Here is a 26733-nt window from a genome sequence, read left to right on the forward strand (position 1 = left end):
TAGTAAAGTAGAAGACTGCGAGTACCGAGGAACCAGTAGCGAGAATGTCTTAGATACTCAGACTTCCACCGCTATGGTCTACGTACAATTCTCTCCTGGTTCTTGGGACTTTCTCTCAATTTTCTGAATTCCACGTGCAACTAATAGACCAAATTAGTTAAACATATTGATACTAAAACTAGATAAAATGAGAACTGTAAATAAGTAATTCGATTCGAAAGTAAATCGATACCCGAAAGAGTCAATACAATATGGAAATGTAAAATTTAAGGAGTTGGAAGAAATAAAAATAGAAAACGAAATGAGAGGGGGAAGGAAAGGTCTAAGCTGGAAGCAAATAGCAATTGAGTTTGATATTAATTGTCAAAAGGCTGAAATCGAATGAAAAATTCGTTCTATATAATTATAGTTAAAAACAAAGAAGTGTATGCCCATGAATGAAAAAGGAAAGGTCACAAGAAACATTAAAAAAGATGAAATATGAAAGAGTTACTCCGGAACAATCGCCGCTATTCCCCTTCCAGAATCGAAAGGAGAACAAAAGTGGCCGAAAAAGAGAAACATCTAGCGCATAGATGAAAAAACAGAAGCAGAAGAAACGCATCAACCGTTCACAACTGCAGGCTCAACAAATCGATTTCCATTCAGACGACAATAACCCACATTCTGCTTTCCACTCACGCCCCAACACTCGAAACGCATCGCGAAAAACACACACCGGGTATACGATCTCTGCCTGTTGTTTCCCACGTTACGTAACGTCGCCGTTGCTGTATCGAGCGACGTATGCAATATTCAAACACGAGTATATAGCCATCCCCGCGCGTGTAACACGCCTCGGAAACCACCATATCCATTCTATCTTTACGAGGTCAGGCGAAATTCTCAAAATCTCTGTTATATATATACTATCATTCGCAAGTATCTAGACATTTCGGTAGATTTATAATGGTTACTAAATATCTAGTAATTTATGTACATGTAACAATGTGCCAAGCATCGTAACTGGGACAAGCTATAAATCTGAGACGGTAGAAGACAATTAAGTCGAGTAATAAGTTTATTCGCCTTTTTGTTAAAAGAACCACATGAACGCGTTATTTCGTAAAATTTATCTAACAAAGAGATAATCTACTTATCTCGTTTGTTCATAATTATATGCGTAAAAGAAATTCAAATATATTTGTCTTTATATCTAATACAAGTATACCGTTCACAGAGATCACGGAAGTATTTAAACAGTCGATTATCTGTCGTATCGGAATCATATAACAAAATTGAACAACATACATATGTGTACATATGTGTATAATTCTGATTTGTTTTAAACTTTGCTGATATCGTAATTTGGATATTTGCCAATATCATAATCGGATTTCATCGCAGCACCTCGACACTTTGAAATTTCAAAATGTTTCGTCTAACACGCAATGCAATACAATATATGCGTAGAGGAGAAAGTTTACAAGTGTTCCGAGTACCTTTGTGAACTGCTGTGTCTCGGGCGTAATTCGCGGTGTTAAACGATGTTGAAAGAGAGGATGAACGCCGTGGATCCATAACGAATCTCCCGCAATAACCACGTTTTACCAAGTTATAGAGGCACGTTATTTCATCGATCTCTGGGTAGTAGCAGTGCATCGAAATCTCGCGCATAGACGACGACCGCCGCGAGCTTGCGTGCGCGTAATCGTTTATGGTTTGTCGATAGCCGAGCGAAATAAAACCCTCGAGAGTCTCTTTCTCGTCGTGGAAAGTCGTTGCCCGGAAATTTCCTCGTTATCCGATTTTTCCTCCAATGAAATCGGGTTGTGCGCGTCAACGTGGGTCCAAAGCGTAGACGTGTGCAGTTCCGTGCGCCTTCATCTAATTATCGAGTTACGCGCGTGTTTCCCGGATTCGATGGGGTTCGCTGTAATTATAGTCGTTTTCCGGCCGATTAGAATCATTAAGTTATGGGGCTGATTCGAGTCTCGCATGACAATGTATAGTTTACAGCGTGTACTGTTGTTGATCGAAAATTAGTTTCACATTTCATTTGCACGAATGTTTTTGCATATTTTTATGAAAGGGTGGCGTATATGGAATTTATTTAAAAACACTCTTTAATTTCATCTTTATCGTATCTTTGATCTTATCTTTGACAGTTATGTACAACTGTACATCTAGTAATTAGTATAATAGATACTGACGGGGAAATAGATAATGTGTCAGTTATAAATAATTATTTGAAAATTGATTCTGCGTGAACAGGTGAGTTTAATGACTTTAAGCGGACTAATTATCCGTCAGTTCTACGGTGGAGCCTTACAGAGATTGAAATACCTGTTGCCAAATGTCTCCGACTTTATGTGATATATGTAAGTTAATAAAGTAGATCTTTACAATGGAAATTCTTGAGTTTTAAGAGTTAACAATTGTGTATTGATATTAGCCGACGTTTTAGGATTGCATCACGTTATTTTAATTATTCTCTTTGGTGTCTTGTCTTCTTAATGCACATCACGAAATTGAATTTATAGCTGAAGCTAAAAGCATCGGGCACAAAGCTACGTCCTCAAAAGAGAATATTATATTGTATGTTTCCTCTATTTTATGAGAGATAAAGACACAATGAAATATTTTTACTATTCGCTTTCAATTTTAATTGCCTTTCCTTGTAATTAATCCATGTATAATATAATATAATAGATATTTTCGAGTAGAAACAATATAGGAGAATATAAGCTATTTATATTCCATGTAAATTCTAACGATAATTGAAAGGTACAAAAGACCGAGAAAGGAAGAAAATGAAGGAAATGAAAAAATACCTAGTTAATGTAGGAGGTATACAAACAACCATTGATTCTGGCGAATTTAAGCTACGTTTTATGAATTGATCTACGAATCTTATGAAAAATATATTACGCACACGTTTGCATATTTAATCGTCTTTTATCGCAAAATAAAGTATATTTATCTCCATCAACGTATGAAGAAAAATGTAATTTAAGAGGAAAAATGCTCAAGTAAAATTGAAGAAATCGAAATACCTGGATAAAGATTTGGAAAATGAATAGAAAGGATGGAAAATGGTTCGCAGAGAAATTCGAATGGGTACAGAAGAGAATAGAGAATAGAGAATAAAGAGAATAAATATCAATTGGAATTGATATTTATCAGTGATCATACAGCACTCATTTTCAATACCAAAATGGATTTTCAAGGTTTCTCGTTTTTCTTGTTGTTGCTATATTACCGGCCTCGTGCTTCAGAACGTTCGCGGCCATTTGTCACGCCATTCGGGTTCTCCATCTGGGATAGTGTCGAACCCGACGCATTGCGGCCGTTTCGATACCACGCTGCAATATTTCGACATGTAACAAGCAACCCGCGAGGCGCATGATTTTTGCTTTAGGGAATTTACTCTGTGCTATCCTCTGGCCTCGAATGGGTAACTTCTGCAGCAACATATCCATTGGTTCATCTTCTTTCTGTTTCTTTTTCTCGTTCTTCTAGTATCATGGGAAAGAATTTCTATTTTCTGAGATCAAGAGCATTTTTCTTTCGCTTCGATGGTTTCCCGCTGGATATATTTACTTTACAAGGGTTCGTTGGAATTCGAGGAAGACTCGTTTAATTTGAATTTACTCGGTTGAGGTTCATTTCACTGCTTTCTATAATTAATGCATTATTCTTCCCGGTGAATAGAGGAATTTTTAAATTATTTTCAGTCGCAAGGTTTGCTCGTCAAGAGTTATGATAGACGAATAATTTAAGGTGGAGAATCTAATTATCGGTTTGCATTATGGGTACAATTTTTCGTAGTGCGAGCGGAAGTTTTGATTTATTTTAGGTGGCAGATATTGAAAGTTACGATAGGAATCTGGGGTAGAAAGTATAGAATATAGAAGAGGATCTATTGCGTTGGTTTCTGTTGTGGCCACAATTTTTTTTTATTTACGAGTATTTATTTTAAATCACGATTATGAAATATTATTGAAGATAGTATTATAACAATGCACTATATGCTGCGGATTTTTACGAATATAATTAAAGGAATTACATATGTAAGGAAATTAGGAGTTTGTTTTATTTATTAAATATTGTAAAGGGTATTTATTTTTACAATTTTCATATTTTAACATTCTTTTGTTCTTCGTTTCTCATTTTACGTATTTTCGAATATTACATATATGTTTTTTAAATACTTTTTATTTTTAAACTTTTCATAAATACAGAAATATTGGTAATTCGCAGTTAGTAAATTTGATTCCGTAAGAATTTTTAGTATTGTTCTGTATTTTACGTGAAGCGATAAAGTACACGAAACGAAATGAAATTGGCCAAATAATCCTATTTAACGTTAATTAGATACGGCTAAGGTCCAGTTGCAGAAGGGTTTTGAAAATTTCATTCGTTGATCCGATAATTTATTTAGAGTATTGTAAACGTCCAATTTAATATCGATATTCCGTGTGTTTGCTTAATTGGTATTATTTTATTCAGGTAATTTAATTATTGATACTTTGGCAGCGAATCTCTTAACGAGATGGCCCAAATTGGGCTGCATTAAATAATCAATATTAAAATCGACGTTTACGAAACTGAATTAAATCGAATAATCCATTTACGTATTTTGCAAATATCATCGATAATATATTAGAATTCGTCACGAATATTATCGAATTTCCCACAGAATGGTATGTTAAAAATATACAATGTTGTAATTTATTCAAATCAAATATTTAATATCACATCGTACTTCAATGGTAAAAGTTTAATCGAATACATTTATTAACATATCAAACAGAAACCGAATTGAAATTGTGAAGAGATAATGCTTAATTTCATGAATCATTTAATGTTGTTTTCCATGGAATTTAAATGACAATATGTATAACTATAAAACTCGGACGTCACAAAATTGAATTATCTTTACACTGTTTTGAAAATTAGATATTATTAAATGTTAATAATGTACGAGTTACTTGTAAATATTATTTTATATTTCTGAAGTTTATTACAACCAATGTGAGCAGTACTAATTAATTTTTTATTCTCTGCTGTACCTTTAACATAAAATTCACTGGTACCAACTTTCTAATTATTTCAACTACTTTCTAATTAAATTCCATCGCATGTAGGTAGAATTAATTTCACGATGCAGACAAATAATTCCAAAACATATGAAGCTACTACACTCTTTTATATCTCGTGCTGAACATTTTATTATCACCACGACTAAAATAAATAAGAATATACCTGTCGCGCAACGTTGCTCGGACGCGAAACGTTGAAAGTAGCGCGTCGATAAAGACGAAACACGAAATGCCATTGGAAGGCGCGCCATAAATTCGTATTACCGCGAATAGTGGCCGAAAAGAAGCTTTCCTCCTGATACCAGCTTTTAATTCACCGTGTCGCATCGTTTCGTTTCGTTTCCTGCCCGGAGCAAGAAATTCGATCGCGTTTCCGTAGCTCTGGAAGTGACTAGCCACCAACGAAATTCCTTGCTCCGGTTGGAACCTCTCGTTTCCGAGTCGTGAAAATTTCGATTCGCTGGTCATACGATGGTAGAACGAGGAACTTCAAACATTTCACCCGTTCATGAATGTAGGATTCGGATTAATTTGATCCGGTGGAAGCTGCTGGCGGCATCATACAGAATATTTTCAGAGAAGAAGGCTTTTTTAATATTTTTCCAGATTTTCAAACGTAATAGGGAATTTAAGTATAGAAGAATTATATAATGTACGTGACCGTTTTACGAAACAAAAATTCGTTCTATTACATCTATCGGTCGGAAATGCATTTATTTCGTCACCAATTATCTCATTATACAACCATAACTACATCTAAAAGAAATTTTTAAGTAGCGAAAAAGGGAATGCTAGAATATGTTCAATTGGTTTCCGAATGAAATTCATTAAAACGTATTACACCGTTCAGTGTTAAACTTTTAACGTTTAATATATATCGTGCATCTATGGAAAGTTGAAAAGCTCAGGAATATAGAAAATGCACATAATATACAAGACAAGATATAAGAAATATCGAAAGCGAAGTAGTTGTTACAATGTTTCATGGAATAGAATAGATATAAATCTTTGTGTAGTCTCGTTGTTTCGCTAATGTTCGTAAAAGTTGTATAAAAATCTTCGGTCTACTCTAATCGCAATTTTATTCCCACATGAACTTTACATCCCCTTCTTTCCAACCTTTGTCAGGTATAGCGCGATAAAAATTCCTATAAAATAATCAAACAAGCTACGTTCGCTTACGTAAGTGAAACGAATCGCTCAATCTAAATCGAATCACCACTTTTAACTTTTGTGGCTGCATATTCTTTGCCCGGTCTATCTGGAGGGATCACCTGGTTCCACAAGACACAGTCCAGACCTCGTGGTCGCGAGCCAATGGAAGAGGTGAAGCAGGCCGAGTAAAAAAGCGCGTGGATAGGTCGGGGGGATGAAAAACGCGTTTGCGTAGGGGTTGGTTGGCGCGCGTTCTCTCATCGCATATTCAACGCGATGGCACGTAGGTACACGTGTGTACCTGACGCTGCAAATGTAGAAAAAGGGGCGCTCCTCCGGCTGATGTACGAGCTGGAAAATAGGGTGGTGGCTATATGTATAGAGCTGGTGCGCACCACCGGAAGTGTGATTAAATGCCTACACGTGGTATGTATAAAGCGCTCGGTTCCCGATGCTTGCCTTGCCCCCTGCAGCTGCTTTTTAAACCAACTGTTTGTTCGTTGTCGTTTCTAGTTTTTATTATTGACCTCATTCCGCCGCGTTAAATTATGCAATTTTAATTGGAGACCTGCCAACCGGAGGTTTCCACGCTGGTCGAACAAACAATTTCGATGAAATTTTAGCACCATTGTAATTCTTGAAATTGCATTTCACTTGTTTCTTAGTACTAATTGGACGTTTCGTACTTTAAGTTTAAGGGATTCTTCCCTTATATTGCACGGGGTTAATTACGTGGCGAATGATCGTAAACGTTGCGTGATTGAAGCGCGTTCGAGTGCTCGGAATACTTTCCCCCTGACTCTTTGATGTAGTTTCTTTAGGAAACTAGAAATACGCGGAATTTTAGACAAGAGTAACGAGCAATTGATTATTCGAATTTTCTTTTATCGGATTATGCTTAGGTTAGGCTTAGGTATTAGATTATAGGTAATATCTTTTTCATAGAATAGTACATATATATTTTTTTTTATAGAATTTTTATCGCTATTGGTATTGGAAGAAATTGTTTAGGTATTTTCAGACGCAAGAAATGATTCGTATTTTCCTGGAACGAATAACAGAATGGTGGTACAACTCGTCGTATGCAAAGATTTACAACAGCACAGACTTACGCACCTTTGGCGACAACCCTGCCACCAGACGCATTGCTCTTTTATATCGTTCGATAAATACTCGCAACGTACGCACGGCCAGTAAACTCGCCAACGCAAGAAACACCAGGGTTGTAACCGGAATCGTGGTTGATATACGAGTTGGGTAAAAGTCGCCGCGAGGTTTGAGAGGGTTTGTCCGCGACACTGCATATGCAAACATCGGGTTAAACGGGATGGCGTGCGCTGCCAGAGGGGGCAGAATGTCGAGGGATGTCGACAAATTAAAAGTGATTCATTTTATTTTGCCGGAACTCGACATTAATCTTGCCGCGTACAGGTTGAAAGAAGTTGCCAACACACGGTAAGCAGATTTCCCTTCTGGCAGCTTTTATCGTTCGAATGGTATTAACTTAAAACCATGAAAAATTTCTATTTTCACTGGAATTTCGGCTGCAATTTTTGTTCGCCGCGCGCGACACACAGTTATTATTTGTTCAATTAAATTTCCTTGCGTTCTCTTGCATTTGCGTGTTATTTTGCTTCGAATTTGTACGCGAATCGATCTATACGAATTACTTTTGGAAGCATTTCGGGTTTGTTGCGATAGATAAAGAAGTCATGTTCGCGCGATAGTTGTTTCATAGGGATATGAAATTGATTTATGAAAAAATAGCTATGTGTACGTGTATGTATGTATATTATGATTGATCAGATTGTATGGTTCAATAAAAAAGTTCCAAGTTTTATGGATGAAGATTCACAACGGTAGAATCTACAAACTCGTCAAAATAACGGACTTGGGATTTTATTTCTTGCAAATATTCTCTCCAGAAGTAATATTGAATTACCTTCAAATACGATTTACGTTTAAATTTATGTTTAGTTTATGTATATAATTAAGTTTTTTAAAGAAATAATATTAATAATTTATAGAAATTTCCGGCTTTTTATCGCAGGGTATTTTTAAAACGAATTAATGCTTCGTGCATTGAAACAGGTTTCATTTTGGAGTCCCGTACAATCGAATTAAGTCACCGTATCGATTAATCGACAAATTACAGCCATCGCGAATATTTCAGAAAATACTTGGTGGCTGAAACCGTCGTTAAATAATTCGGCTGACATATTTTTCGATTATAACATTGTTCTTTTCAAAATGAAGCAAATCGATCGATCGGGCATTAAAAATCCGACTGATTCGACAAAAGCGTCCTTCAAAATTCTCCAACGCGCCAATTCTCCCGTTAAAAATGCACCGAACCGTTGTGTCAGTCGAGACAATGAACGAAGCTGAACGATCGGTCGGAGACAAAAACGAGGGGGCGTTTTCAATTAATTAAGCCCGTTCGTTTGAAAAATCCATCGTCAAGGGGGCGGAGCGGTGTCAAACGAGCGCGTTATGGGATCGTTTATTCGCGTTTGACAAAAAGAGAAAAAATAGAAAAAAGATTTTTTTAATTAGAAAGAGGAAAAAGAGTGACAGAACAGCGAAGCGAACAAAATCGAAATAAAGTTGGCTAATTTGTCGTCCGTCCGGCTCACGCACCACCCGTTAAGCGTCGCTTTTCTCGCGCGCCCGTGCACGATGCATCGCCAACGTCCGCCATCTCCGTTTCGGCTCGTATATCAGCCAAGACAGCGGGTGAATTTAACACAACGGTAAATAGAACGATAAACAAAAATAAGAACGACATAGCGGCTACGTCGGCCGCTTAATTTTACTGCCTCCAATTTATTCTGACGACTTTTATTCCCCTCTTCTCCTCGCCCTTCTCTTCCACCTAGCATTTCGCTTCTTTTTTTTCCATGCTGGATTTTAACGCCTCGCCCGAAACGCGTGTCGCGATTTTCACGCTCCACACTAACGATTTATTCGTTTTTATTATTCCGTTATTTATATTTTTTTCTCTTCCTCTCGATTTCCTAAATTGTTGTTTATCACTTTTGTGGATTACGGTTTATGTGGCAGAATTTTTTAGATTTTTAAACCTGGAATGATATTATTCAGGTCTTTCGTGGGCGCAGAATATTAGTTATTGTATTGCAAAATAATTGCGAACAAAAGGATCCTTCTTTCTTTTATGGCCAGTTGAATTTTATGAGCTGAAGCTACGTGCTTGAAAGTGCTTCAACAAATTTTTGCAGAATTCCAAATGTACGAAAATTTAGCCAGTGTGACGGATTAGCCAGGATTAAGATTACTATGTGTTTTTAGAGACTTATACAATTTTAGAGTATTTTAGATGGTTCTAAGATTTGGAGAATTGATGGAATAATTTTTGCAAGATATTACGTTCCATTGTTGCAGTGCAATTGGTATCATACACGATATTGCACGACAGTATTATTCGCGATATAATAGATGCTACGATGTTGTAAACTGTGTAATATTACAGTAGCGTCGTTATATGATGTTAAATTGCTGTATATGAAATGTTTCCAAAATCGTTTCTAAAGTTTCAATTTGACGAATAACGCGCAATAAATTTCCTCGTATGGGTAACTGTTGTTAGTTACGTTCAAAAGGAAGAGTAATAATGTTTATTGATACAAATATCAGAAGCTTAATTATCTATTACGAATAATCAGAATATTCTCGTGATTTTTTATACATATGTGTAAGTATGAAATCTCTCTCTCTCTCTCTCTCTCTCTCTCTCTCTATTTAATCATAAAGTAATATTAAAATCAGTAAATTAGAAAAAACGTACTAATCGAGGTTCCCTACTGATTATATATAATTTCATATATTATATATGAATATCTGATCTTTGGTCAATAAATCGACATATATATTTAATGATCAACGATCAAACGTTATTTCTCCTGTTATAAATAAATACTTTCATCATATATATAGAAGGAAAGTTAAATAGAGTAAAATAAAATCAAATAACGAGGGTTAAATAAAAATTACAGACATTTACTCCAAAAATATCGTCCAGAATTATGTTCCATTTCCATCAAATGATACGAAAAACATTTTATCTCTCAAACCCTTCTCGGTTCTCCAGGCTCCTCAAGTCACAGGAGATTCCATCTTCGATAGAAACAGGCGGACAGAAACAGCGTTCAAAATACAAGCAAGATGAAAGTGTACCGAATCGCGAAGCAAACAATCGCGTTCGGTCAAGGTAAATAAACCAAACTCCCCAGAGGATTTCCTCTCGCCCCTCCCACTCGCCCTCTTTGTCAAAAAAACAGTCAAAGAAAGGGAGCGAAGAAGAATGCGAAATATCAAAGGGAAGCAGGAAACAGAGGAGGAAACAGCTCGAAGTAATTCAAGAATACGTTGCGACCAAAATCCTCCCTCGGAACTTTACGATCTTCTTTTCTCTTTTTTCTTTGTCGCGAACAAAACCACCGACTGGCTGGCATTCCTTGCACGTTGTTTCGCTAATTGTAACTCCGTCGCCGCCCTTTGTTTCCACCATATTTTCACGGAGAATGAGAATTTTTGCTCGGCCTCTACTTCTTCTTTTCCAGCCTCTTCTCCGTCAACCCTTTTCTCGTCCCTGTTCCTTTGCTTTCCCTGTTTCTTGCTTTGTCTTCACGGAGGCGCGCGCGAAATTGGGGACATTTTCCGCGCCACCGTGAACACTCGCGAAATTAAAGTGGCCACACGCCTCCTTCCTTTCTCTTTTCCTTTCTTCCTTCCTGATGCTCTTCCTCTCTTTAAGAAACGTGGCCTCCGCGATAGCAACGTCCCCGCGTGACGGAAATTTATGACGGAAAATGCTCGGCGAAAATACGCGCGTACGACGTTCAGCGAGGTTTTCTTTTCTTTATTCTTGTCGGCCGTGGACCGAGCACCGCAGAGAAATAATTTTGGAATGCTAGGAGGTGTAGCGAGACCGTTCTTGACGATGTTGCACGTTGGAATTTATGTTAGGCTCGAGTCTTGCTTCCTTCTTTTTCTTATTGCTGAGTTTTACAATTTAACCAGAGGAACTTGTTCCAGCTTTGTTCGTGTCTCTCAGTCTGAAAGCTTCGCGTAATATGTTGTAATAAAATACAGGTAGTGGTACGATATGATGATGGAATGATCTGCTGCTACGTAAGCGAAGAATACGAGGAAGGCCTCCGTGGACTGATCTTGAACCTTGTTCCTTCGACTCGCATTATACTAAACGAATAATACACTGGTGTACCGAATGCATCAAGTTTGGTATTATATTTTCTCTGAGCATAAGCTTGTTCTCTTATACGATATTCTGAGGTACTATGATGTACATCGATGCAGTTAAAATGTAACGCTTATAACGCTTAAATTCTAATATATTATACTATTCTCCAAAACTTCTAGGTGGATTTAATATAATTCAAATTTTGCACGGTCTTTAACAATTTCTTAATAGATTCATTTAGTACTGGACAACTGCTCTGTTTATAATACTTTAGGAAACCTAATGTTACGGTTTGCCAATCATCTTTCAGATGAAGCATTCAAGTAAACTTTAATTTGTGGCGATATCGACCACGGAACTTTCCAACGGCTTCGCGATACAAAGAGCTATGCCGTCAAAGCGCAATACCAACGTGCCCAATCTACCATCGATATCTCTATGTTTCTTTCGCCGAATTTTCAGAAGAACGCATACGCGGCGACCGCCGCGGTACATCTAATAAACACACGTGTAGTAGGGATATCGAGGGGCGACAAAGGAAAGACTCCGTGGTTTCGAACAAACGTATCAATTAGTCTATCTCAAGCTGCGAAGTATGACAGGTCTCGTTATAAGCAAACCATCAACCAAACCTTGATTGTTACATTTTCGTTCTTAATCCTTTGAGTGCTGGATACTCGTGGCCTATGCCGTCCGTACGGACGGCGCGCGTCTAGCGCTGACGATTGCTGTGGACGGAATACTTTTTCGTTAGACTGAACTCTGTTGATTGACTATTCAAAGCGCAAATCGTAATAAGTTATAGTAATTCTTTTGCACGAGATTAAATGATTCAAGAGCGTTATTTTTTAGTTATTTTTAATTATTTATTATAAACATTGAAATTTACAGTTAACTAGAATTTGGGTAATAAACTAGAAAACTAAATTTAGTAAATATAACACAAGTTAATAATTTAGTTGTGTGTGAAAAATTCAGTGCTCGAGGAAACTAAAAAAACCAGATGTAGAGTTTTCTTACAAGTGGTGACCACTTCAACAATAACGAGGCACTATTGGCATTTGTTTACTGCCGTAAGGAATGCATTTATATTTATTTCACACAAACGTAATAGTATTACTTCTGCGTAGGTGTTCGGAAAAATTGAAAAACCCATACATGCGTCCTTAGTCCATGCCGGGCACTTACAGAACACGCATATATATGTCCTTAGTCCACACCGATAGCTTTCGCCAGACACCTATATGCGCCCACAGCACTCAAAGGGTTAATTGTTGATCGTTGATTGTAATTGTTGCTTTTTTATTTTTTATTAAACTTTTATTAACAAATCCAGTGCAATTTTCCGTATGCACTCATTCCAACCACCTCTATTCTCGTAATAGAAATAGGGGATCAATCAGTTCGTGGCGTCGATTGTTTAATCGTAACGAGAATTTACGATTCTCGTTGACGCGTTATCTCGCGATCGCGTCTCTCCGCGAACGGTTGAAACACCTAATTTATATTATTGATTTCTTTCTTATATTTTTTAAAGTAAAGTTCAGATTGAGAATTTTTTATTTTTACCTGCCTGGTTATTTCCAAAAATTAACAAACCACGGATGAGTAACGACGAGAGTATCATATTTAAATATTGTCCATGAAATGACAGGTGAAAACATTGTCTACCAAACGCATTTCAATATTATCGCAAAGACTAATAACGCAAATGGCTTGAAACCTTCGCGCACCATCGTATTTGATTACGCGAAAGCAAACGGAGAATATCATTGAGTTATCGTCGTTCCGTTAACAACAAACTCGCATTGTACAAGGATCGTTGGTGAAATTTATATATGGCTCTCCTGACGTTTGCGGAGCCGCAAGTTAGCCTCAGAAGGGACCGGATGCATTGGTGTTTCCAAGAGGAACTTGTTTCTCTTTTTCGCGCTTCTGGAAATTAATAAAATTAGTTTCTCGAATAAACGACACTCTCGAACAGCCTGAGTGGATAACGAGTTTCTTGTGTCGGATTCGGACACTATATAAATATATATGGAGTACATATTCTATGGAAATATTCATATGATTTTCAATGGAAGTACAATTACTAAATAATAATTCAATTCGATTAATAAATATATATTTTCGGGACTAACGAATAAAACTTGACGAAGAAAACTGGAAGGAAAAAAGAGCGAGTCGTACAGGGAAGGAAGATATTCACGATGGTGAACTCGTAATTGTATTTCCATTGAATTTACCGACGATGAAGTAATTAAATGCCATTTCTTGCCAGCGGAAATGCGGTTAACACAGCTGACTCGCGAGAAGAGATATCAAGTTTCGGAATGATATGACGTTATTTCGAGGCCAATGTAGGTCGTGAAAAAGTTGCGGAAGTCCTCGGCAGATTATTACGTTCTCTTATGGTATACAGTTGATATAGATGAGCTTTTGTACGAGCTGTATTTATGTTAGGTTTTGATCAATCGAGCTGATATTTAGCGCTTCGTTGATTAGTAATATTTGTTAGGAGAATAAGTTTTTTTTGAAATAGATAGGTTTGGGAAATTTCATCGAGGTTCATCAGAGAATTTGCAATACAAAATGAAGTACAGTGCGATGAGAATTAATTTGGAAAATATTCCCTTTGTTTCGGTTTTCTCGTTCTTTCGTTTCTCATTCTCGATTCTAATGTTTCTACGTATAAAATATGCACGTTAAGACTAAAATTGAAATCAGTATGCATTATCGAATAGATTTTATTTATCCCTTTCGAATTTACACTTTTGGACGATTATAGGAGAAATTTCAATTGAAAACGCATTTTCTTAGTGCTTTTATTTTTTATTTTATTGAAATGCAAGGGCTATTTTACCTTAAAATAAATATAGTTATTAATTATAACTACATACTAGCTGCTCTTACTCTTATTAATTCCGATAACAACAGCAGGCAATGTTTGGATAGCTGAAATTGAACAACATTTTCGATCGAAATTCTGTTAAATTATATATCAATTTAGACAAAACACACAGCCCTGTATAACTTCAGAATACGCGTTCGTATAACCGAAAGCACACCCTAACAACGTAATTCGGATAATGGAGGCTCACTTATGAGTTCATAGTGACTGACGCTAAACAAAATGTGGTTCGTATAAACGAGCCGGGGATAAGCGAAGTTCCGCTGTACTTACTCAATTTTATGAATTAAATTTTCTTAAAAGTGGCGCATGTGTGTGGAATAATGGTTGAATAATGGCATAAAGCGCGAAAGAAGCCATGAACCTAGAAAAGCGGCATCGAACTAATTCCTATCAGCAGAGCACGGCGTAGCCAAAGCAATTTCCTGAAACTTCCCTCTGGAGAAATGCCTCTAGAGCTTCTTAAGTTTCTCAAGAGGAAATACCTAGTAATTTTCACGTTGCCGGTAAATTTCGTTTCCCGTTTCTCGTTATCGTCTCGTTTAAGCTTTTCGTTTCGCGCGCCGTTCAATATCCTATAGCATCAATGATAACCGTCTTTCGTAAGTACAATGGAATCGCGTATCTTACTGTTCCACGTTAGCATTCTTTTAGTCGAGAAAAAAGAAAAAAAAAGAGGATATATAATTTTTATCGAACGGTTCGTTCTGGTCGGAATTTGACAGGACACTAATCGACCTTGCGATAATTCTTTTTGTTACAGATTCCCGACCTGCTCTGATATTATACCTAACTTTCGTTACCAATCGTTGGACAGTACAGGTATGCTGTTTCGAAAATTATAATTAGTATTCTAGTTAATGAAATGTGAAGTAATGATAATAATTAAATGTATATAAAATTGGTGAATATTTGGCGAAATATTTGAAAAGGATATTATTCTTATTTCGTGCAAAATATGAACGTGCTGCTTTGCGTCCCTTCTTCTTCCTGATACGAGAAATATCTTTCAAATTAGTCGTCTTAAGACACAAATATTTGAATCCTTTGCACTCCTATGTCGACTCGACATCAGTTTTTATCCCAGGAGCTCCTTTGTCGAGTCCCACTCGACATTCCTTCAGTCCCACCTTCTTTGTGAAACGTGCGAAAGAAAGCCAGAATTGCATCCTGGAAATTGTTTCAAGATATATCATCATATATCATAATAGTGTGAATAAAATTGGTATTTAAGTGAATTTGTTTCTTCCTTTATTTATTTAAACTGTCTTATTTTTTAGTTAAAGTAAAATTCAAATGAAACACTTAAAAGCGTTGGGAGTTGCTGCTAACGAAATTGAAATAAAATTCGGAGTGCAAAGGGTTAATACCTTTTGAAGAGTATACCCTACGAAGAAAGGTACACGTACAACGTGTGAGAAAATATCTAATTTCATTTTAGAAAACCGTCGATCTCCGAAACTTGAAAAAAAGAAAAGGACTTTGTCATAATTTTTCCCTACCGATAAGAGTAACTACGATATTTAGATTCATCAAAGATAGAAGAGACTCTGCATACAAGAAATTTCTAAGAAATTACCAAGAAGTCACTAGTAACATAGAAAAAATCCTTACACGCGAGAAATCACAGGAAAGCAAAAAATTCTTTACCACAGTAAATCACTCGTTGCGTAGAAAAGCCGTCGCGATAAAAAATTACAAAGAACAACCAACACCGCGGAAAGTCTCGATTTCTGCAAAGCACAATACATTTTATTGGATTTTCCAACGAAAATCCTTTGATCGTTCACGCAGACTGCACATTTACTACTGTAGATATGAAAAATATTAATTCCACGTATAAAACAGCAACGAATCGTCGTGTCGGGATGAAACGATTCTTCGAACACACGATCGAATCTCATTTCTCGCGGCGACCGGGTAAAGAGGATTTATCGAATTTCACGTTTCACGAGAAATTTATTCGGAGCCAACGACCACGGTCGCGAGCTGCTGGAGTTACGGTGGTTGGCTGTCGTCGATTATTAAGTACAGCAAAAAGCTTTGTGCTCTCTTTTCCTTCGCAAATCGTAGGAATACCAATGACAGAGCCTCGTGGCAACGAGATTCTAAACGAAGAAAATCACTGTGGCACGCACAAAAAGCGTTGTTACGTTTGATTGTTTGTAGCGGAAAAAATGGGTGGTACTTTATCTTTATGGAATTACCCATCATTAAAGAGTACGTGATGTCATGAATATTATCTATCGAGTCGATTTTAGATGTTAAAACGGCGAAGAAAGTTCCTGTAAAAAAATATCGTTTGAGATTTATTTTCCAAATTATAAACAGTTTTATTTGACGCTGGAAATAATATCGATGGTATCAATGAATCAGCTGAATTGAAATCAATGAATCTTCTTTTCTATTTTACTCATATTTCTCACTTTAATGTGACGGTCGAAATGACACGCATGTCACAAAAATTACAACACAAATAATACGAGACAATTCTTAATAAACGTTGAATAAGTTGTAGCTATTTTTATTGATTAATAATTTTTACCTATTTTTATAGGTCAGGATAGAATCGACTGTGAATAAAGTTACAAATTTTCCAAATCGTACAATACTCGTACTTTCGAAATATCCTGCGAAACAAAGGCTGAAACCGGCTGGTGGCTGATAAAAGAGCTCGCTGGGTATGTAGGATAAAAGGATGGCTAGGGAAACCGAATCGATATTTCGAGACTCGATATTTCGACCGTCTGCCTCCGCGTGAAAAACTTTTCATATTGAGACGAATGGATCCGTGATCGGTAACGTTTCTTTCCAAACAGCAGACAAAGTTATCTGTGGAATGTGATGAATGTCTGAAATGTCATTTTTGCTAGTTTCTTTTCTGAAATGTGCCGGGTTGAATTGGTTTGGTTGAATTTTTGAACCATGCTTCAGATGAAACGTTTTTCTTACGTTCGATTTTCCTTACGATCGTGATCAGTAGATTTTTCAATGGTCTGATGTAAAAGGCCGTGTTTTTACGTACCGCTGACAGTTTTGACTCATCGTTTTGTGCTCCATTATAGGTCGTTCGATCAGCTGTTTATCTTTTTTACCCAGAAGAACGTGACGATACGTTTTAACAGCCTCTAGTTGTGAAACGTGATGCTATATCGATATTAATTTTGACCTCCTATAGTTTTTAACTTTCCATGGCGTGACGTATTTTATTCGGTCATCGTTAAATTGCGAATTTTTATGCAAATTTGTATTTTTTAGGATGCAATTTAAAAAGTAGTATTTAGATGGATATTCGTTTTACTGGTTAAAAATGATAAAGACCACTTCATTTTCACGCTACATCGATACCTTTTTAATCTTTTATAATGTGACGTATTTTAATCGGTGATCGTTAGATTGCGCATTTTTATGTAAATCTATACTTTTCAGGATACAATTTAAAATATAGGATTTGGATGGCATATTCATTTTACTGATTAAATATGATAACGAATACGTTATTTTGGATACTTTATGCGCGTACATAATATATCATATGCATTCTATGCATTTTTATATTTTTACATTTTTCACAACTCCATAAAAATTCCCGGTCTGATTGTCAAATTCTATGCAAATCCAGCGAGTGTTCCACGTAATATCGTTTCCGATGGTCGGGCAACCTGTAGACTATATGTTAAATTTTATAAGCCAAAACAGAATAAATCCGTATTTATCGTCTATCGCGAGATTAAAGCAACTTGTCAGAGTCGACGAAAGCCACGCTGATGTAATTTAGAAGGAGCACCATAACCGGCGGGAATAAACAGAAGACGAAGTTGTTGGAAGAACAGATCAGCGTGGTGAACCGCCTCTTTCGACCTAACGTTTTCAAAGACCCGGAAATTGAGCGGGTTAATCAGCGAAATTCGAGGATGATAAAGATAACGAGGAAAGAGAGAAAAGCAAGATGCTTCGATTAGTTGTAATTTGTTTCTTTGCGTCCCATAGCGCGGCAATTTGGCTTCGAATTAACGGAAATCCTCGGATCGGGAATGAAAGAAGGAACGCGCGGCTGGATGTCATAAAGGTAGGAGCGAAGAAAAAGAGCAGAGACGTGGAAAAAGTTGCCTTTCAAAGGAATAGATAGCTACTAGAAGACTTTTACTGGCTTTAATCCTTTGTCATTTTATATCGAATCGAATTCGATATCAATTTCATTCTCTTTGTCGTTTGGAGTTGACGCGACCAGCTCGTTATTTCATTTTACGATTGCAATTTTCCAAATTGATTAATCCTTTGAGAATTGATCGTATTATGTGTTATTAGTGCGTGTATACGTGTAGTTTCTTGCTTAAATTTGTCGATATTGTTCCCTGAGAATCGAGAGGTCTTTTAATATACGTGGCGAATACAACTTTCACGGATGTCAACTATTTTATTAAATATTAGGTTGTCCGAAAAGTTTCTTTCGTTTTATAAAGAAATAATAGACGCACAATGTTTTCTGTTTTATATTAGTTTATTGAATTATGCACGAATATAATAATAGAAATAGAACGAAATGGATCATACTTAATTCAATAAAATAATATAAAACAGAAATTGTTGTTCATCTATTATCTCCTTATGAAATGACAGAAATTTTTCGGACAACCTAATAGTTGGTCATGTGATATAACACATAAAAAGTGGAGATGAACGCTACTGTATATTGTAAAGAATTGTATGTCCTTAACATACGATCGCTCGGTATTTAAGGACGTATATCGTAACATTTCTTACAATAATAACAAAATATTTCTTCCGTATTAATTTGTTGCTAATCCGTGATTAATTGAATCTGTCGTATGATTTTATATATTACATGTTACATATATTATATGCGAAATTTGCACACAGTGATTTAGTTAGATTAGAAGAATCGGACATTAAGAGACAATCGATTTTAAAAGCTAGTTAAGTCTAAAAAGTAAAGCGCACACTAATTAATCCTTTGTAACGTGTAACTGCAAAGTTACATATTGATATATTCTTCGGGATAGCACAGAATTGTACACGGAGCATATTACCGAGACGTCGAACACGACCGTATGATATTTTAACATGGCGATCGATATTTCGCTGTTTTATACTTCGCTGAATAATGCACTATCACAGAAGCTCAGTATTTCTTAACTGTCGTGCAACTCCTACCAATCAAGTATAACACTGCCATTTAACGTGTTAACTCAGTGGCTCTTTAGCCAGGGAACTTTTGACACGAAATGAAAAATGAATAAGGGGGAATGAATCATCGGTAGCAGATGGGATTTGCCGGGACGTAATGGGACGGATACATTGCAGTATGTGCGGTAGAATTAATAAAAGATTAATCGATAAAAAATTAAAATAGGACACACGTGATCGTTCGTATAAATTTTTCTCTTGTAGATTTTTTTTGTCGTATTTAACATTTATACGTACATTATACGTACATACGTACATACGTACATTTTAACATTTCAACGTACTGTTTAAAACGTATGGGTATGGGATAAAACACATGTAACGCAGCCTTTTAATATCGAACCTTTCTCCTTATTCAAGCAACTTATATTTAAGAAAGAACGAGACTTTTGTAATGCATAGCAAATTTGAAAATCTCCTTTCCATCCAATATTCTATACATATAAAACGTAAAAAGGTCGAATTTTAAAAATCAACAGGCCATCGTGTTTGCTTAGGATGAAAACTGAACTCTCTGGATTTGGATTACGTAAGATTTCACGAGGATCGAGTGTAACTATGGAATGTATATTGAAATATGCGTGCAACAGCAATTCGAAGAGTCAGAAATCGTGAAATATGAAGGAGCGAGAGGTATGGAATAACTTGGAATTGGGAGACAAAAGCGGAATATGAAACGAGGACGGACGATATAGACGCGGAAAGGTGAAATCTATCGAGTTCCGGAGTTATTTCGTTATTTCCGTTGGTGGAGCTTTCGAAGTGGACCGGCAGGAAGTTTATGGGATTACTTTTTGAATGGCGCCATCGGGCACCGTGGAGTGGGGCGGTGAAAACGAGATTCACGTGACGACTGGATATGCGAGATTATTTCATTTCATCCTATAACAGACCATTCTGCCGTTTAAATCTATCGATGCTGCTTAAGGTCCATCTTGCTTTACGCTCTTATTCTGTTTTTCTTCCAGCTCGCGGAACATCGAAATTTAAAATCCCTTTTCCAACTGTATCACGAATTAACTGTTTCTAATTTACTAAACTTTCTAACTTAACTGTTACAAATTAATAGACGATCAAAAAATTCTAAAATGTCTGGGATGTTGTATATACATTGGTCAATAAAATTCTCATTTCCGAATAGTTTTAATAATTATATTCGACATTTTTTTTAATAGTTTCTAACTATATCTTTCAAAAATATGTAATTTGCCAATTCACATATGTCTCATTCATATGTGTAATATGTCTCATATATATAAGAAAAAATACAGATTACGACGGGATTTCTGTTTCGAGAGCAGCAAATATTCGATTCTCATAAATCCTAACTCCGCACGTTATTATTAAACTTGGTCAACTCAGTTTTGTCAGTTTACAAACCGGTGGAGATGGAATAGTTAAGAATTAGAGCGACAATGTGTGGACTATGGGTGTTCATGCGTTTAATTGGAAAGCGCGAAACTGCATAGAATTCACATGATAAAGGAAAATTATAAAATATTCAAAACGAAGAGTACGGGAGAAGGACAGGATAGGTGACATTTCTCGTTTTTTTACGGGAGAGTAATTGTATAGTTTTGTAGCGACATATGTGTCATAGGACGTTTCGATACGAAAATGTCTCACATAGTTGTTTTGCCACAGAGGATTAACACTGTACGACGCACACGATGTAATAAACAAACTCTGGACAAAGCAATTTTGCTACGTGCAACCTACAACCGGCGACAAGTTCAAACCTTCCAGTACCCCCCTCGTACCCCCATAAATAGACGACCATGTCCTCCGATATTCGCCGACGGCGCGATACTGCCGTGCTAATACTAATTGTTATGTTGACTGATTCGTTATACCTATTCGCTCGACTTACACAATCAAAAAATTCTAAAAAGTCTGGGATATTGTATATATATTGGTCAATAAAATTCTCATTTCCGAATATTTGTAATAATTATATTCGACACTTTTTTTAATGGCCCGTAATCAAGCAAAAGTCGTGTAGTTATCAGTTTCCTTGATAATTCATTTGTATTCTAACGATTGAAATGGACCGGCTAGAGGTAGACGAGAATTCGGCGAATAGAGTCGGTTTCGTGAAAGTTCGTTGGAATATTTTCACGATGGTTAACTGCATCTCCGCGGTATCGTTCGGACTCTATTCGACGTCCATTCTTATGTTAATTTATCGCCCGCCAACTAATACGCGGCATAATGGAACATGGATTTATTGCCCGCAATTTATCACGATGAAAAGGGAGATATTATTGGAGGAATTGCGGGGGTTAGCGTTGCGGAAGAACGGGATCGGGAATTTCAATGGAAATACCGAATTCGCGGGTTTACATAAAAATAGGAAACCAATTCTTGGGCAATTATGGGAGGATAATAGCGATGGAAAGAAATTTTCTAGAGAAAATCGTTGAATGAGAATACAAATTGAGGAGAATTTCGCGAAATCGAGATAACGAAGAAAAATGGTGAAGGAGGAAGTTGAAGGAGAAAAAGAGAGGAAGAAGGTTTAATAAAATTAGAAGAAATAAAGTTAGGGAAGTTAAATAAAGTTTAAAAAAAAATTGCGTAAAATCATGACGGCCAGATTTAAGAACTTTTCAGTAGTAGAAGAAGTTGAAGAAACACAAGACGAGAGAAAGCGGGGAGCGACTCGATAAGGCCGCGAACATTTTGCGAAATCGAGAGTAGTAGTTTCAAGAAGCTTAGAGAACTCGGGAGAATTTCAGAAAAAAGAGGACCATGAATCTGATCAAAACCAGAAACCAAGCGAAGTCAGGGGAAACAGTTAAGAAAAGAAAGAAGTAAAGAACAGATCGATGAAGCTAAGAAATATTTATTGTTAGCAAATTTAAAAGCGTGTGGTTTCGAACTTCTTGTGCGTGGCAAACGCGATCGAAAGGTGGGCTAGGAAAATTCGAAGATTCTAAGAACCTGAGGAAAGACAGTTTTGCCTTGTCATAGAATGTGCAGAAATACAATTGACAAATAGAAAGTGATAAAATCTTTAGAAATACAAAATAGGAAATGTTAGGAAACTTAAAAAATAAAATGTAAAACTATGATATCGTAAAAGGAATCGCTTCAAGGAAAAAGAAATAACTACTCAGAAAATGAAAAGAGCCTGAAGAACTTGGTACTACAATTTACAGAATGTAATTAAATCTAATCCAAAACCTGGATATCAGAAACTGTAATTTAAAACTATGCAATTATTTAGAATAATTTTATTAGAAACTATACAAAATTATTCAATAACTTATGATTATAATTTACAAAAAAAAGATAAATAAATTAAAGTCAGAATTATAAAATAAAAATGTTGAAGTATACGATAGATATACCTAACGTAGGAGGAAAATTGGACAGCAATTAGTATCTGGAACAAAGATTACTTTGAAATATTGGACGAACGATGATCAAGGCTGATTACTCGAGAGGTTGGTCACTTGTTAAGTAATCGCTGCGCGTGGAAGCGGTTTTCGCCGGTTTGAAATTTGCAGGAAGGACCTCCTGGTGTTCTGGCTAATCGGTCGCGTTAAGATCTATTTACAAAATCACGGATATTTATAGTTGCACCGATTCTGATGCAAATGAAGAAACCGTCCAGGCCCGTGACTCGTCTTCTGATAAAGTCATTTGTCCCGTTTACCGTCTGTGTTCTACTTGAAATTATCTTGCACGCTCTTCCTGCGCCCGATAAGCCCACGTACAGAGAAAGAAAGATTGCTGTCTGACATTTCATTGGAATCTTCTTCGCTGAATCTTGGCAGAGAAATGGAACCTACGCATAATATTAGCGTTTATTTCTTTCTCGTGTCATGATGAACTTAGTAAAAAGTATTTGTGAATGTTTTGAACTATTTCGTATAACTTGTACAAATTAGTCGTATAATCTTAATTTTAATCTGTTTTTCTATGATTTGTAAATTTTAAAACATCTTTGCACGTGCAGAGTGGTGTCTTTAAATCGAGATACATATTATCAATTTTTATATATATTTCAGTTACTATTTGTAATTTAATATTTCTCTTCGTTTATTAAATGTGTTATGCACGCATAGAAAATCACAATTGAGTATTGGAAATAATTAAATGAACAAACAAAAAGTGGCTTTAAAGAAGGCAGGTCTCCTCGTTGCTATACTTATTTACATATTTGTGAACGAAAAGCTATGTATATTCTATTTAATTATCGTGAAAGTTTGAGGCCTAAAATTTCAATTTAATAAACGGCTCGATAAAGATTTAAATTCGTCACCGAGGATAATTAGCGTATTTATTCCCGATATCTGTTCGCGTAAATATCGTCCCCCTGTTTTTCGGATTGTCGTCGAAATCCTCGTCATTTATCAGCGTGCCGTTTTTTCGGTCGAGTAATGCGCGACGCTGGATAATTGTGCGGAATCGCGTAATCCGTTTAAGGGGCGCAATTTTGTCGCGTCGAATTCAAGCTTCTGATTGCGTTTACTCGTTCGGATACACTGCCGTGTCTGTTTATCGAACGATAGCGATGGCTCGCGCGTGCAAAATTACCACGATTCGTAACGCATCTGGACTCTGGTAACGACTACGAATAATTTTTCGTCTCTTCTATCTCTAGCCAACGGGATATCTTTATTCGCGAACTGAATCGTTGGATGCAAGAAGAATCTTAGTACGAAAAGTAGGTTTCGAAAAAATTGTTTCTACTTAACTTAATTGAAGTTAGATACTTTTTACATGTAGCAATGTTTTCTTCTTTCTTTTTTTTTTTTAATAATATTTGAGTCTCGACTAAAGGTCTTTCTTTTAGAGGATTTCCCCTCTTTTTAACTTATCTACAAATGTTTGGAAATCTAGTATTTCTCTTTTGTAGTTTCGTTGGTTTAATGACAATTGTGGACTGAGTTGACGAATAGAATTAATTAAATTATTCCTACTCTTCTCAGGCCTTTCTGGTGTAAGAGAGACAATTATAAAAAACGAATTGAAAAAGATCGTTTACTAGTATCGTTTTTTAATATCTACATTGTATGTGTCTGTAATATTTGAGAAGAATATATATGTATCAGATTGGGTAATGCGGTTGGTTCGATTTTTATTAGTGTATAGAGGAGTGTTGTACAAATTGTTTAAAGACTGTAGTATCTAGATATACGTATTTGTATTTTTTTATCGAAAAATATAAAAGAGAAATAAGATTTTAGACCAAATAATAGTTTTAGATCAAACACTGTTGGTGTGCTTTTTTGAAGAAAATCGTAAATGAAATTTTGGATTAATTTAATAATGTAAATCGTCGACTAAGATAATTTCTTGTAACTTCGTCAATTTTAAAGACACGTGGATGAAATTTGTATAGAACGATGAAGAATCTATCTATATATTTTATGTAGAAGAAAAGTCGAATAACTCATGCATCCAGCAGCACGATTATTAATAGCTATGATACGTGCAAAAATAAAAATAAGAAGATAACGAATCGATAAACGAAAGTGGAAAAAACGTGTTGGCGTCGGTCCAACGTTTTTCGCGCGTTTATCTCCAATATTTGTATTCCTGTTTATGGTACTTCGCGATGAAAACTGCTCCCCAACTCTATGGTACCAGTATACACATACACTTTCGTTCATTCGCACTCTCACCCTCGATAATTTCAACTCAATTTTCGCTAGCTCTCTCATTTCTACTCTTTCTCTCACTTTCGCCCGTGTGTTTGCTTATGAAAATTTCCTTCACACGCAGTATTTTTTTATGAGCACGAGTGAGAAAGTTTTTCCCAGTTTTCTTTCTCCTTTCATTCGTCAGTATCTTTTTTCAGTTTTCTTCTTTTTAACGCAGACTTTCTAGACTTCTTCATCCTTTCCCTTTCTTTTTCTTTTTTTCATTTTTTTTCTTTTTTTTTCTTTTTTTTTATTCGTGGTAGTCAGAGATTTTCTGTTGTGTACTTCCTTTTTTTCACCTCGACTATTTTCCTACTAGACACATTTTTTTCTCCTCTGTTTGCTGCGCGGTTAGCTTAAATCCGCTTCAATTTTCCCTTTCCGTTCAAGTTACCTTTTTTCCGTACGTCTTTTCTGTCATTTTAGCTTCGTTATATCATTTTATCACATTTTATATGGAAACTTTTTATCATCCAATACAGTGTATAATCATTCAAGAGTGTCGGAAAAGTCAATTTTCCTGGTTCTTACTTATTCTATTGGTGAACGATGTTTAACTTTGATTGAACGTTAACCCTAGTTCCTCAACTCCCATGTTTTCGACGTATGTCAATTTCTGCCTTCGGCATTTAACGTTTCACTTAAAATTAATTGTATGTTCAGAAATTTTTCTTCAATTTATCTTTCACTCTTCTCATTCCACTTAACGTTATATCGTATTTCCTCTTTTATTTCTAACTGCGACATAATTATCATTAATATTCTACATCCGTTCTATATTTCACGATATTATTTTTTAATTTCCTTTTCAAATTTTCCTTGTACTGTCTCTCCACCTCTTTTCCATTCTAATAGTACGTATATCACATTCGCTCTTGCATTTTTAATTCCATTATATCATTAATATTTTACGTTAATCCTACATCGTGCAATATTAATTTCTATGCTACTACATAAGCAAAAGTTTACAAACTCAACTCGTCACAACTTTCAAACGTTTAAGGGTTACAACTCTCAAATTTAACTCTTTACAATTTTCCAACGTTTATCAGTTTTCTCGTGTTATTCTACATTTATTCTTTCACTCTTCGTACAATACGATGATTATTTCTACCCTTCTACATTAATATTTATTCACCGTATAATTTTTCTTTTTCGTAATGTTGCTTCTCAGTATTATTTTCCTCTACATTTTTCCATCGCTCCTATACTTGAACTTTTATTCCATTTATTTCAACGCGAAGGTGTATTCATTTTTCCCGCACGTTCTCTCGCCTTTTCCGGTATCATCATTTCTCACTTCCCCATTACCTCACATTCAAACTCGCGTTTCTCTTCTTTTTCTCTTTAATCAGTCGCGTTAACTTCTCTCTCTCTCTCTCTCCTCTCTCTCTCTCTCCTCCCCCCCATCCTCTCTCCTTCTCTCTCCCTTCTCTGTGTCCACGATCGCTGTCGCTGCAAATTACGTGGACGGTATAATATAAAATGCTCGGCTTATCC

The 26733-nt window shown here is 36.1% G+C and overlaps 1 protein-coding gene across 5 annotated transcripts in view; it reads left to right on the forward strand.

Moving 5' to 3' along the window:
* The window catches only part of LOC126921207 (prolyl 4-hydroxylase subunit alpha-1), a 369220-nt gene that overhangs the window by 170935 nt on the left and 171552 nt on the right, over nt 1–26733 (forward strand). For 3 of the 5 annotated variants that reach the window (XM_050732551.1, XM_050732548.1, XM_050732547.1), the window contains exon 2: nt 15135–15193. The exons of the other annotated variants lie outside the window; for them this stretch is intronic. The gene's annotated coding sequence lies outside the window, so the exon portion shown is untranslated. The remainder of the gene's footprint in view (nt 1–15134; nt 15194–26733) is intronic. 5 annotated transcript variants of the gene reach the window in all.

Source organism: Bombus affinis, chromosome 10 (assembly GCF_024516045.1).
Source record: "Bombus affinis isolate iyBomAffi1 chromosome 10, iyBomAffi1.2, whole genome shotgun sequence".
NCBI classification, from domain to species: domain Eukaryota; kingdom Metazoa; phylum Arthropoda; class Insecta; order Hymenoptera; family Apidae; genus Bombus; species Bombus affinis.